Genomic DNA, 14587 nt, shown 5'->3' on the forward strand with positions numbered 1-14587 from the left:
ACAGCTTAATGAGTGACTGTTGCTATACTTCAACTAGGGTTTTATGTTTGTGACATTAAAAGGTCCTGGTCCATGCATTCTCAGCTGTGGTGCAGTGCTAATGTCTGACAACATATTGGAAATGGATAGATTTGCATGACTTTAATAAAAGAGTTTGGAGTTATGATACATGTCTCAATACATATTGTTTTGCAGTTTTAACTGGGTTATGGGAAGGGTCTAGATGATTGTCAGTAAACGATTGTGTCCGTCAGACATATGCAAATCATTAGATAATCATCATTGTCATGCTAAACCAGTTACACACAATCAACTGGGGCTTGTATGTCAGTCATTAATGAGCTATGATACCTACAAAAGTATGTGTATGCAAGCAGTAATGATACCTTTCTGTCAGTCATGCTACTATACATAGCTATTGGTATAATCAAAGTTTTGGGAGCAATAACAGTGTGACACCCTTACTAAAATGTAGAGACTGCTGGATTTGAATTCTAGTTCACCTGTGTTCTGGCCGTGAAATCATTACACTTACACCTGGTGCCACAGGGAAAGTTAAGTAGCAAGTGTATTTTCTCCACTCAGTACTGTCCAAGAGTACTAATGGCTGCACATCTTGTTTGTGCTGAAAAAGGCACATCAAATTAAAATTTTCACTTTTTTCCTTAAGCAGGGAACCATGTTTGCACCTAGGTAGGCAATGCACAAATGGAAAGGCAATAGCAAACAGATATTACTTGTGTAAGTACTCATTATGATGTCCCTCATTAAAAATATCTACTGTGGAGCTCCAATCCTACTTTACCTCTGTCCCCTCATTTTGAGCTCCATGCTCGAGAGACAGCAATCTAACAGGTGTTATTTCTACAGTCATTGCAATCCATGGTGCTGACCGCTGTGCTATGCCACTAAACATGTTCATACTCTATAAGGTGATTGAAATGAAATGTTTCGCTTTTTCCTTAAGCACTGAACTGTATTTGTGCTCTGCTATGTGCCACACATACATGGAAAAGGCAAGACAAAAAAGGAAAAAGAAAAAAATATTAAAAAACATTAACCAATTAGACAGCTCTAGATTTGAACCACCACACTATTGCAGTTACACAACACAGTTGTAGTAGGTTTTCTCTCCTTGCTATAGACACAGCTTGGAAACAGCAATCAAAGAATGTTAGTTTGCAGCAAGGACAATAAAATGAAATAAGCACATTTAACATAGCACTGCAATTGTTACACAAATACAGTTTGCGAGGGTAGGTACACTTCATGCACATATTATAGTGAGAGAGAAGTATAAAAAGCTAAGTAAAAAGTTAAGAAATGACAACATAAAATCACAAATTCAGTACAGTAGAATATGTTTTAGTACGCTGCAGTTATTTAAGCTCTGGACCAGGTCAGCTGTACTATGTAAGTATACTGTACGGAGTATGCTTCTGAATAAAATCTTAATTAATACATACCAAGCTATACAAGTTTAACATCATTAATTCTGTAAAAGGTCTGAGCAAGAGGAATGCATATATCAATTTTCATAAAAATGAGCAGCTTGTTTAAATACACAGTAGTGAGATATATTGCTTAGAGTGACACAGCTGTAGGCCGCAGACACATGTAATTACATCTAAGGTATAGATAACACTGATACAGACAGATTATCAGGATTTTCACAAAGTATAACTAATTTAGAAAAAAAAAAAGTATTCAACACTATATTGGTGTGCACAGCAAGCAGAGGAGCTGGATGTGGTGTGTTGTGAAGGTTTGGAGTTAAACAGTTTAGGATTAGGGGATGCAACTTCTTAATGTAGACTAGTGAGGGGGGTTAGGGAGATGGAGGAAATGAGTAACAGGGTTAAAAGCAGGCAGGAACTGGATAGTGCAGGTAATGGAAAATCAAGTAGATCACCCCTGCAGGGCTGAGGTGGAAAATCAACTTGCTTGCCCCTGCAGGGCTGAGAGTGAAAACTAGCAGTGGAGGACTAAGGAAAGGTATGTGGAATCAAGCATTTAACTTTATTGAGTGGGGTTATCAACAATACACTTATGGGGGTGATTGTGCACTAAACCTAATTAATAGGGCTGGGTAGCTATTTTAATAAGTTTGCAGTAATTATTTAACTGGGATAAATAAGTTACTGTAAAATATTAGTAGGCTGAAATATAGGTAGGCAGAGCCATGTAGTCATGACTATGAGGAATTTACTTTAACCAGATATTGACCAGAGTTTAGACTGAGGTCAATTTTGGGAGCCCTACCTGTCGTGCACACTGTAGAATTAGAGGAAAAAATGCTCTAATCTCTGATTATGTATATAACAGTATTCACCTATGTGAAAAGCTTCAAATGGTAGATTTGTTCCTTTTCTTTTAGTGCGAGTCCTGTCCCATAACAAGTTAGCAGTCAAAATCTATTTTTGTTTATGTCCTGGAGGGGGGACTTCTAGGAGAAAATACCCCGTAATTACCTAGAAAAGACAAAACAGTAAGGTTATGAGTAGGAAAGAGGTAATACAGTAAAAGGTACAGAGAATACATAAGACGAGATACATAGTACAAGAAACTGGTATTCAAGCAGAAATAATACTTAACAGAATAAAGTCGTATTTTAAAGTGTGTGTGTGTATGTATATATATATATATATATATATATATATATATATATATATTCAGGTTGCATCCTAGCAATACAATTCAGTAAGCATTAATCTTGGTTACACAAGCAAAGCTTATGGTAGCACTACACAGTTTAAATAATAAATGCACCACTGATGCCACTCCTATTCCTATGAAGCCCTTGTACTGGCTTAGGACTCACAAAGTGCATCTGTCTTAGTAGACACAATATTAGCAGAAAAGTGAACCAATAACTCAGTTATATGCAATCATATCAAGATGCATGTAAAACAAACTGACTTTTGAACTAACTCTGCATCTATATCAACAGAATTATTAGTTTGCAGCAAAGACAATAAAATAAAAAAAACATATTTAACATAGCATTGCAATTGTTACACAAATACAGTTTGCGAGGATAGGTACACTTCATGCACATATTATAGTGAGAGAGGAGTATAAAAAGCTAGGTAACAAGTTAAAAAATGGCAACATAAAATCACAAATTCAGTACAGCAGAATATGTTTTAGTAAGCTGCAGTTATTTAAGGTCTAGACCAAGTCAGCTGTACTATGTAAGTATACTGTACGCAGTATGCTTCTGAATAAAATCTTAATTAATACATGCCAAGGTATACAAGTTTAACATCATTACTTCTGTAAGAGGCCTGAGCAAGAGGACTGCATATATCAATCATCATAAAAATGAGCAGCTTGTTTTAAATACACAGTAGTGAGATATATTGCTTAGAGTGACACAGCTGTAGGCCGCAAACACATGTAATTACATCTAAGGTATAGGTTACACTGATACAGACAGATTGCAACTTCCAAATGTAGACTAGTGGGGGTTGAGGAGTAAAAGGGTTAAAGCAGGCAGGAACTGGATAGTGCACCTAATGGAAACTCAAGTAGATCGCCACTGCAGGGCTGAGATGGAAAATCAACTTGCTTGCCCCTGCAGGGTAGAGAGTGAAAACTACCAGTGGAGGACTACAGAAAGGTATGTGGAATCAAACATTTAACTTTATTGAATGGGGTTATAAATGATACACTTATGGGGTTGACTGTGTACTAAACCTAATTAATAGGGTTGGGTAGTTATTTTAATACGATTTCAGCAATTATTTAACTCCAAGAAAACAGTCAAGTCCAAACAAGCTGTGCTAACTTTTATTCCATAAAAACAGGTAAAATGGTGATAAAACTGTGAGTGCTTTAAGGATAATCCTTCATCAAGCAGTGAAACAGCATTCATGACATCTATTTAAATAAATTTAGAAACATAACCACCAATCATCTCACTGCCCTCCTTTTCTTAAGGGCTGGTCTTAAAGGTATACATGTATTCAACCCTAGTGGATGACTTGCTGATAGCTCTATAATCCAGTGTAGTTCATTACACTCAGTGACATTCGCTATGTCACCCCCCCCCCTTTAATCACGAGTAACCTGTATAACCATAAATTTAAAGGTGTGTGTTGGAGTCTTAGAAGTATGCACATACAGAGCATTATGTTCATCTTTCTGTCTAATACTGTACAAGTGATGTATTCTAATTTTCAGTTTACAGTTGGTTTTCCGGGTCTATATTACATTGTCTAATCCCAGTAATGTTGAACACCAGAAGACCGACATGTAAAGCGTGAATGATGGTAATGGCAAATGTACAAAACCGCGAAACACAAAATGTTGAAGTGTGATGGTTGGCCCATCTATGGTATAGCTCTGTAAGGTAAGTGTGCGATAGTTACAGACCTTAGGGTTAGGGTGTGGGGTAAGGTAAGTGCATACATAGGTAATGTATGTAAGGTTTAGTGTAGGGTTAGAAGTAGGGTTTTGTTAAGTGTAGGTGTGTGGATTATTTGTTTTGTTTGGGTATATGTCTGTAGGGTAAGTGTGCAACAGTTACAGACCTTAGGGTTAGGGTGTGGGTTAAGGTAAGTGCATAGATAGTAATGTATGTAAGGTTTAGTGTAGTGTTAGAAGTAGGGTTTGGTTTGTGTATGTATATGTTTTATTTATTATGTTTGAGTATGTAGTATGTAGCACACGGTGGTGTTGGCCGACTGACGGTTCGAGATTTGAAAATTTGCGGTTTAGGGGTTTTGACGTATTAGCTGTTCCGGCTTTGTGTGTTGGTGTTATGGTGTCCAATGTTATCGGGATTCGGTAATGTAATATAGACCTGGTTTTCCCTACATAGTAACTGGGGCATGATTGACACATTGCGAAATTTACCACATTTTCCATGTGGCAGACTGCATACAGTTTAATATATATTCCTTTTTATTTATAGGGTGAACAAATCTATTTTTATCACTAATCATGAAGCAAGTCTTAGAGTGCCTGCAAGGAAAAGTACCTATTCTATCTGATGTTAACCTAGTTCTATTTCTCATTCCTGGTACTTTACACAACATGACTTTCATGTTACTGTTGCATCTAAAACCAAAACTTGCTTCTTTATCCACTATATTTTTGAATCTAGCCTCATTTATAGGATTTTCCAGTTTTGTTTAATTATTTCACAAACCCCATTGATATTGTTCCTGTATTGTAGCATAAGCCTATGTTTATTACTTTTTTGTGTCATTGTGTTGTTCTCATGGCTTTGTGTCTCATTGGCTTTCAACCATGGTCTAGACTTTCCCTTTCTACCTCTCTTCACTAGTACTAACCCCTCTTGCATCAAGTAGTTTGTAGAACCCCTTTGTACCATATGGTTCGGTAAACTCTCCAGCTCTTTTTCAAAGTTAGCTTCTTCCATGCATAATCTTGATGTATGTAAACCCTATCCCACTACTATGTTTTTAAAAGTACATCTAGGATGCATACTTGAAAATTCCAAGTAGTGATTGCTCCAACAATTTTTCTTGTATAAAGAGGTTGACATACCAGTCCCTACATCTTATAGGTTCATAGGTAGGTACAAGGCTATTGGCCCTAGGGCCTATATAAGCCTAGCCAAATGGTACCCTGGCTTTTGCCACCCAAGAAAATTATTTTCCTCTGCCATTGTCAAGCAGAGCCACATAAGTGATCCCCGGGGAGAATTTCCTATCTCCCATCCAATCATCCAGATTTTTCTTGAAGAGTGCTAATGAGGAGCTTTGTTTGATATAGATAAGTAATGTGTTCCAGAGTATGGGAAGTCTCTGGGACAGGACGCCATCCCTCCAGCATGTTCTGTTTAATGTGGTGACAAGATTTAGGTCCCTATAGTGTGTAGCTTGGAGGAATTGGGATTTCTTTAAGTGCAGCATGTCCAACAGCTCTGGGTTTGACATAGCTTTGTATGTTAGGCAGAGATCGCCTCTGAGTAGGCGATATGCAACAGAGTAAAGCTGGAGTTTTTTGAGACGGTCTGCGTAGGGCATCTGTTTGAGGCCGGTAATCCTCTTTGTGAGGTATTTCTGTGGCCTTTCCAGTTTCTGTAGCTGTATTGTGAGGTACATACCAAAAGGGGCATTGTACTCTATAATGGGTCTAATGAGTGATGAGTAGAGGGGAACAATAAGCTCTTTTTTCCTGGATGAGAAACCTTTTGTGATGAGGTGTGCCATGTAGAAGGATTTCCTGACTACTGTGGCGATGTGATTATCAAAGGAGAGACTACTGTACACCTGTGTCCCAAGGTCTCTTATCACACTTTCAGTGTTAAGTAGATTACTGCCTATGTGGTAGTTCATGGGTACAGAGTTTTTACCAAAAGGGATGACAATGCACTTTTTGGCATTGAGCTTTAGGCCATGGCTTTGACACCAGGCATCTGTCTCAGTGATGTCCTTTTGTAGGGTCCACATCATTAGGACTTTTGATTATGGCTCCTAGTTTGCAGTCATCTTCAAACTTTGTTAATAAAGATCTTCTGTGTTAGCCTGTACTTCAGAGAAGTAGATACCAAACAGGAGAGGACCTAGGACTGAACCCTGTGGTACTCCATTTTTCACTGGTCTGAAGTTGAATTTAGAGTCTGCTACTTTCACAGTGTGGGCTCTCTCAGTGAGTCAGTTGACAAGCCATCTTGGGACATAGGGATTTATACCTAGTTTAGTGAGTTTATCTATAATTCCAGAGTAGGGGATGGTGTCAAAAGCCTTGGCGAGATCTAGATAGGCTGTGTGAACCACCTTACCTTAATCTACGGCTTTGTTGACCGCTTCAAAGAAGTCTATCAGGTTTAGGAGACATGATCATTTGTTTTAGGTTTTGTTTTTAAAAATTTTTTTTAGAATGTAATTAAGCCTTTTACATTTATCAAATGTAATTATATAATTGATTGATTGGGTTTAGATGGGTGGGTATAAATATGGTGACATTCTGTGTATGTGTGTTATCTGATGAAGTCGCTTTCTAAGACGAAAACGTGTGTGCTATTTGTTGCCTATTTTGCACGTTAATAAATTTGTATTCAGTGCTTTTGTGAGTTCGTGCCAAAACTTGTATCCAGTACCTTATTGTGAGTTCGTATTTTGCCCTGGTGATATCGGTCTGGTTTGGCTGCTTTCTTTGGCGATATGCAACAGAGTAAAGCTGGAGTTTTTTGAGACAGTCTGCGTAGTGCATCTGTTTGAGGCCGGTAATCCTCTTTGTGAGGTATTTCTGTGGCCTTTCCAGTTGCTGTAGATGTATTGTGAGGTACATACCAAAAGGGGCATTGTACTCTATAATGGGTCTAATGAGTGATGAGTAGAGGGGAACAATAAGCTCTTTTTTCCTGGCTGAGAAACCTTTTGTGATGAGGTGTGCCATGTAGAAGGATTTCCTGACTACTGTGGCGATGTGATTATCAAAGGAGAGACTACTGTACACCTGTGTTCCAAGGTCTCTTATCACACTTTCAGTGTTAAGTAGATTACTGCCTATGTGGTAGTTCATGGGTACAGAGTTTGTACCAAAAGGGATGACAATGCACTTTTTGGCATTGAGCTTTAGGCCATGGCTTTGACACCAGGCATCTGTCTCAGTGATGTCCTTTTGTAGGGTCCACATCATTAGGACTTTTGATTATGGCTCCTAGTTTGCAGTCATCTGCGAACTTTGTTAGCCAAAGATCTTCTGTGTTAGCCTATACTTCAGAGAAGTAGATACCAAACAGGAGAGGACCTAGGACTGAACCCTGTGGTACTCCATTTTTCACTGGTCTGAAGTTGAATTTAGAGTCTGCTACTTTCACAGTGTGGGCTCTCTCAGTGAGTCAGTTGACAAGCCATCTTGGGACATAGGGATTTATACCTAGTTTAGTGAGTTTATCTATAATTCCAGAGTAGGGGATGGTGTCAAAAGCCTTGGCGAGATCTAGATAGGCTGTGTGAACCACCTTACCTTAATCTACGGCTTTGTTGACCGCTTCAAAGAAGTCTATCAGGTTTAGGAGACATGATCTGCCTTTTACAAACCTGAATTGTGTAGGTTCCAGGGTTTGGAGATTACCAATGTCATTGTATATAAGTTCCATGATGATACGTTCCATAGCTTTGCAGACCAGGCTCGTCAGGCTAATGGGGCGGTAGTTCCTGGGGTCCATGGTGGCTCTCTCTATGTGGAGTGGGATAACCATTGCTGTGCACCATTCAGTGGGTATAAAGCCTGATGTGAGGCTATGATTGAACACGGTACTTAGATGGGGTGCCAGTTTGTTCTGTAGTTCATGTAGAATGCAGCCTGGGATGTTGTCAGGTCCCATGGATGCTGTGTTCTTGGCTTTGGAGAGTGTGTTTTTCACCTGTGCAGCTGTGATTACAAGAACTTTGCATTCTTCCGGTATAGAGATGGGCCCTTTAGGAGGTGAGAGAGGGATAAAGTTAGCACTGAACCTATCTGCCAGGATGTTGGCAATATCAGTTGGTTCTGTATATTTAGTGCCATTGTGCTGTAACTCAGAGCAGATCTGAGTTTTGCCATTGAGTTTCTTGATATAGCTATAGAATGCTTTGTGGTTGTCTTTAGAATCAGTGGCAATTTTGTTTTCATAACTAGCTTTGCAGGATTTTATGAGGGATCTCAGCTTCTTACTGAGGCTGACCACGGAGTTCCTGCAATCATGGGATTTTACTCTTTTTTGCAACAGTTTCCTTCTTTTGCTGTAGAGTTTGTTTATGGCAGGGGACCACTAGATTTGCTTAATTTTTTGGGAGGATTACATATTGGTTCTGTTAGGGATTGCATGATCCATGCACTCATATAAGTGCTTATAAAGTGCATTTGTATAGGATTCAGCAGTCATACCTCTATTGTCCATCAGCATGGATGTTGTGAAATTTGCCACTTCTGTCTTAAGAAATGTGAAGTTGCCTTTGTAGAAATTTTTTTACAGTGGTTTTCTTAATGGGGGTGGGGTGGAGGTGGGATGTGGATGTCTAGAGTGATTTGCTTGTGGTCGGATCTCACTAACGAGGAATTGACCTCTGGTGTGGGACACCAGTTGTGCATGTTGGTAATGACCAGGTGTAGGATATTGCTGCCCCTGGTGGGGGTGTGGATAAGTTGATCCAAGGCATTGCAATTTATGAATTCCAGAAAATGTTGAGCACAAGAGTTGGTACATAAGTAGTTTTCCCAGTTAATGGTGGGGTAGTTGAAATCACCGATTATTAGGGTGTTAGGTTGTACTCTAATATCTTTCAGTGTATCAAGAAATGAGGAGTGGGAATCCTGGGGCATGGTGGGGGATCTGTAGCAAGCTACAATTTGGATTGCGGTCTTGCCCAGAGTTAGTTGCACTTGGATAATCTCGGATGCATTATGCTGAGCAACTAGCCTGGAGGTGTGGACATCTTTAATGAATATGGACACGCCTCCGCCTTTAGTGCTTCGGTCCAGATTAGGTGGCCGAAAGGTGTGGTATGAATTATAGCCTGGTAATGCAGGGGTGATCTCTGGGGCCTTGTACCATGTCTCTGTCACTGCACAGATGTTGATGTTCTCCATTTAAAGGAGTGCCTCGAGTGAGTGAATTTTGAGGTTTAGACTTCTAGCATTAAGTAGCATTCCCCTCAGATTTTGCTTGCTTGTACCTGCTATGGTGGTGAATTTGTCATTTGAATCTTGCCTAAAAAAGTTACTATAGGGGTGGCAAGAGCCTTAGTCAGTATCCAGAATCCCAAAGGTGACAGGTGCAGGCCATCTCTTGCAAAGCATCATGGTTTGTCAATCATGTTATCCAAGGCAGACAGATACTGGATCCCCTTAGAATGACACCAGAAGCTTAAAGTCAATCATTTTGTCCTTGTACTGTGGTATCATTCTGGGTGATGTCAGAATGCAACTCAGGGCTAGGTCATACCTGACTGGGCTACAAGATCGGACAGCTCCTCCATTTCTCTTTTTATATAGTCCAGGGAGGTACATCTCAGGTCATTTACACCAACATGGATAATGACAGAGTCATATTTGTACTTGTTGTGGAGTGATCCTGGCACCTGACAGGCAGCTGACAGAAACTTTCTCCTTGTTTAGCCTGGTGAGTGGAACATCAATTTGCTTGACTATACAGTCACCTATGACTAGAGTATTGGGTACGTTGTTATAACTTATGGGCTGTGGTTGAGTGGCACACTGAGTTTGTGGGCTATGTGTCATTTGGGCTGTGTTGGGGGGTGGAAGTTGCTTGCGTTTCTGCTTTGGAGGTTCCTGTTGCTTGGGTAGATATTTTTTGAGAGCCTCCATGAATGTAGGTGTGTGTTTTGTGTTTCTATGTGTGTGTTTTGGTGGTGTAGGTTTTGAGAGGCTATGTGATGAGTGTGGTGTGGTGCAAGTGTTTACCTTCTCCTCTTGACTGTCTATTCCAGTCTTGGGTGAAGAGAGCTTTGCTTCCAGTTTGGCTATATAAGTGCATCTCTCACAGGTTGTAGTGTTGGGCGGTAGGAGGAGAGGGTTGTCTGTGTACATGAGGCAATTGCTGCATTGACCCAAGATGCCCAGATTCATCCAAGCCCTAGTCCAGGTAACGCCAATCAGCCAATGACTATAAACAATTCACTCTCACTGAAATGCTATACTGGCTTTGGCTAAACTACGATGGCCTGGAACATGTGCTCAGACACATAGCCTCTACTAACAAACAACTAGGCTCAAAACACAAGTCTGAATATGAATAATGCTACACTACCAACACTAGTTAGGTAGAGAAAAAACTGAAGAAATGTTTAGACAGATAAAGGATCAAGGAGAATCTAGAAAATGCTTTTAACTGCAAAAAAGTTATATGATACACTCCTTAGCAGTAAATCAGAACAAAGAAATCCAACCAAATGCTTAACAATTGTAGAAAATTTATCGTTAATATCTCACACACAGTGAAACTAGCTAGAAAAGTATATGCAGACAATAAAAGTGCTATAAATAACTCATAAATAAGCAAAAAAGGATACTTAATGTTACATATCAGAGATTAGTTGCCTCAGAGCCCTTCCTCTGGCATCCTCAGATTAGCTCAGTGTGAAATGGCAGAAACACTCTCAAGTTAACTTCTTAAGTAACAAAGTTGAAACCTGAAACAACTTTGAAAAAAAGCTTGAAAGAACCAATGAGGTGCTTACTCAAAGCCATAGTCCAGGTAACCCCAATCAGCCAATGATCAGAAACAATTCACTCTCACTGAAATGCTATACTGGCTTTGGCTAAACTACGATGGCCTGGAACATGTGTTCAGACACACAGCCTCTACTAAAAATCTACTAAAAAACAACTAGGTCCAAAACACAAGTCTGAATATGGACAATGCTACACTACCAACACTACTTAGGTAGAGAAAAAAATGCAGAAATGTTTAAACAGATAAAAGATCAAGGAGACTCTTGAGAATGCTTTTAACTGCAAACAAGTTATATGATACACTCATTAGCAGGAAATCAGAACAAAATTTCCAACCAGATGCTTAACAATTGTAGAATATTTCTAGCTAATATCTCACACACAGTGAAATTAGCTAGAAAAGAATATGAAGACAATATAAGTGCTATAAATAACTGCAAATAAGCAAAAAAAAGGATACTTAATGTTATATAACACAGATTAGTTGGCTTAGAGCCCTTTCTCCGATTTCCCCCAATTAGCTCATTGTGAAATGATAGAAACACTCACAAGTTAACTTCTTAAGTAACAAAGTTGAAACCTGAAACAACTTTAAAAAAAGCTTGAAAGAACCAATGAGGTGCTTACTCCAAGCCGTAGTCAAGGTAACCCCAATCAGCCAATGACCATAAACAATTTACTCTCACTGAAATGCTGTACTGGCTTTGGCTAAACTACGATGCCATGGAACATGTGCTCAGACACACAGCCTCTAATAACAAACAACTAGGCCCAAAACACAAGTCTGAATATGAACAATGCTACACTACCAACACTACTTAGGTAGAAAAAAACCTGCAGAAATGTTTAAACAGATAAAGGATCAAGGAGACTCTAGAAAATGCTTTTAACTGCAAATAAAGTTATATGATACACTCCTTAGTATATAATAAGACAAAAAAAAAAACAACCATATGCTTAACAAATGTAGAAAAAATTCTAGTTAATACCTCACACACAGTGAAACTAGCTAGAAAAGTATATGCAGACAATAACAGTGCTATAAATAACTAAAAAATAAGCAAAACACATGATACTTCATGTTGTATATCACAAATTAGTTGGCTCAAAGCCACTCCTCCGACTTCTTCCAATTAGCTCAGTGTGAAATGGCAGAAATACTCACAAGTTAACTTCTTAAGTAACAAAGTTGAAACCTGAAACAACTTTAAAAAAAAGATTGAAAGAACCAATGAGGTGCTTGTTCCAAACAATAGTCCAGGTAACCCCAATCAGCCAATGACCAGAAAATTCACTCTCACTGAAATGTTATACTGGCTTTGGCTCAACTACAATGGCCTGGAACATGTGTTCAGACACAGAGCCTCTACTAACAAACCACTAGGCCAAAAACACAAGTCTGAATATGGGCAATGCTACACTGCCAACACTACTTAGGTAGAGAAAAAATGCAGAAATGTTTAAACAGATAAAGATCAAGGAAAGTCTTGAGAATGGTTTTAACTGCAAACAAGTTATATGATACACTCTTTAGCAGGAAATCAGAACAAAGATTTCCAACCAGATGCTTAACAATTGTAGAAAATTTCTAGCTAATACATCACACACAGTGAAACTAGCTAGAAAAGTATATGCAGACAATAAAAGTGCTATAAATAAGTCATAACTAAGCAAAAAAAGGATACTTAATGTTACATATCACAGATTAGTTGGCTCAGAGCCCTTCCTCTGACTTCCTCTGATTAGCTCAGTGTGAAATAACAGACTCAGAAGTTAACTTCTTAAGTAACAAAGTTGAAACCTGAAACAACTTAAAAAAAAAGGTTGAAAAAAACAAAGAGGTGTTTACTCTAAGCCGTAGTCCAGATAACCCCAATCAGCCAATGACCATAAACAATTCACTCTCACTGAAATGCTATACTGGCTTTGGCTAAACTATGATGGCCTGGAACATCTGCTTAGACACACAGCCTCTACTGACAAACAATTAGGCCCAAACCACAAGTCTAAATATGGACAATGCTACACTACCAACACTACTTAGGTAGAAAAAAATTGAAGAAATATTTAAACAGATAAAGGATCACGGAGACTGTAAAGAATGCTTTTAACTGCAAACAAGTTATATGATACACTCCTTAGCAGTAAATCAGAACAAACAAACCCAACCAGATACTTAACAATTGTAGAAAATTTCTAGTTAATACCTCACAATTAGTAAAACTATCTAGAAAAGTATATGCAGACAATAAAAGTTCTATAAATAACTCAAAAATAAGCAAAAGGCAGGATACTTATTGTTATATATCACAGATTACTTGGCTCAGAACCCTTCCTCCTACTTCCTCTGATTAGCTCAGTGTGAAATGGCAGAAACAATCACAAGTTAACTTCTTAAGTAACAAAGTTGAAACCCGAAACAACTTTAAAAAAAGCTTGAAAGAACCAATGAGGTGCTTACTCCAAGCCGTAGTCCAGGTATTCCCAATCAGCCAATGACCATAAACAATTCACTCTCACTGAAATGCTGTACTGGCTTTGCCAAAACTATGATGGCTTGGAACATGTGCTCAGACATACAGCCTCTACTAACAAACAACTAGGCCCAAAACACAAGTCAGAATATGGACAATGCTACACTACCAACACTACTTAGGTAGAAAGAAACTGCAGAAATGTTTAAACAGATAAAGGATCAATGAGACTGTAAAGAATGCTTTTAACTGCAAACAAGTTATATGATACACTCCTTAGCAGTAAATCAGAGCAAACAAACCCAACCAGATGTTTAATAATTGTAGAAAATTTCTAGTTAATACCTCGCACAAAGTAAAACTAGCTAGAAAAGTATATGCAGACAATAAAATTTCTATAAATAACTCAAAAATAAGCAAAAAGCAGGATACTTATTGTTATATATAACAGATTAGTTGGCTCGGACCCCTTCCTCTGACTTCCTCTGATTAGCTCAGTGTGAAATGGCAGAAACAATCACAAGTTAACTTTTTAAGTAACAAAGTTGAAACCTGAAACAACTTTAAAAATCATGAAAAAAATAATGAGGTGCTTACTCCAAGTCGTAGTCCAGGTAATCCCAATCAGCCAATGACCATAAACAATTCACTCTCACTGAAATGCTGTACTGGCATTGGCAAAACTATGATGGCTTGGAACATGTGCTCAGACATACAGCCTCTACTAACAAACAACTAGGCCCAAAACACAAGTCAAAATATGGACAATGCTACACTACCAACACTACTTAGGTAGAAAGAAACTGCAGAAATGTTTAAACAGATAAAGGATCAAGGAGACTCTAGAAAATGGTTTTAGCTGCAAACAAGTTATATGATATACTCCAAAGCAGAAAATCAGAACAAACAAATCCAACCAGATACTTAACAATTGTAGAAAATTTCTAGTTAATACC

General features: G+C 38.6%; 1 long non-coding RNA gene across 1 annotated transcript in view; it reads right to left on the bottom strand.

Annotated features, from left to right (window-relative positions):
* LOC122801367 overlaps nt 1-14587 on the bottom strand; it is a 95065-nt gene that overhangs the window by 23284 nt on the left and 57194 nt on the right. The window contains exon 2 of the long non-coding RNA XR_006364694.1: nt 2333-2471. This is a non-coding gene — a long non-coding RNA (uncharacterized LOC122801367). The remainder of the gene's footprint in view (nt 1-2332; nt 2472-14587) is intronic.

Source organism: Protopterus annectens, chromosome 4.part1 (assembly GCF_019279795.1).
Source record: "Protopterus annectens isolate FY-2018-M chromosome 4.part1, PAN1.0, whole genome shotgun sequence".
Classification (NCBI taxonomy): Eukaryota; Metazoa; Chordata; order Ceratodontiformes; family Protopteridae; genus Protopterus; species Protopterus annectens.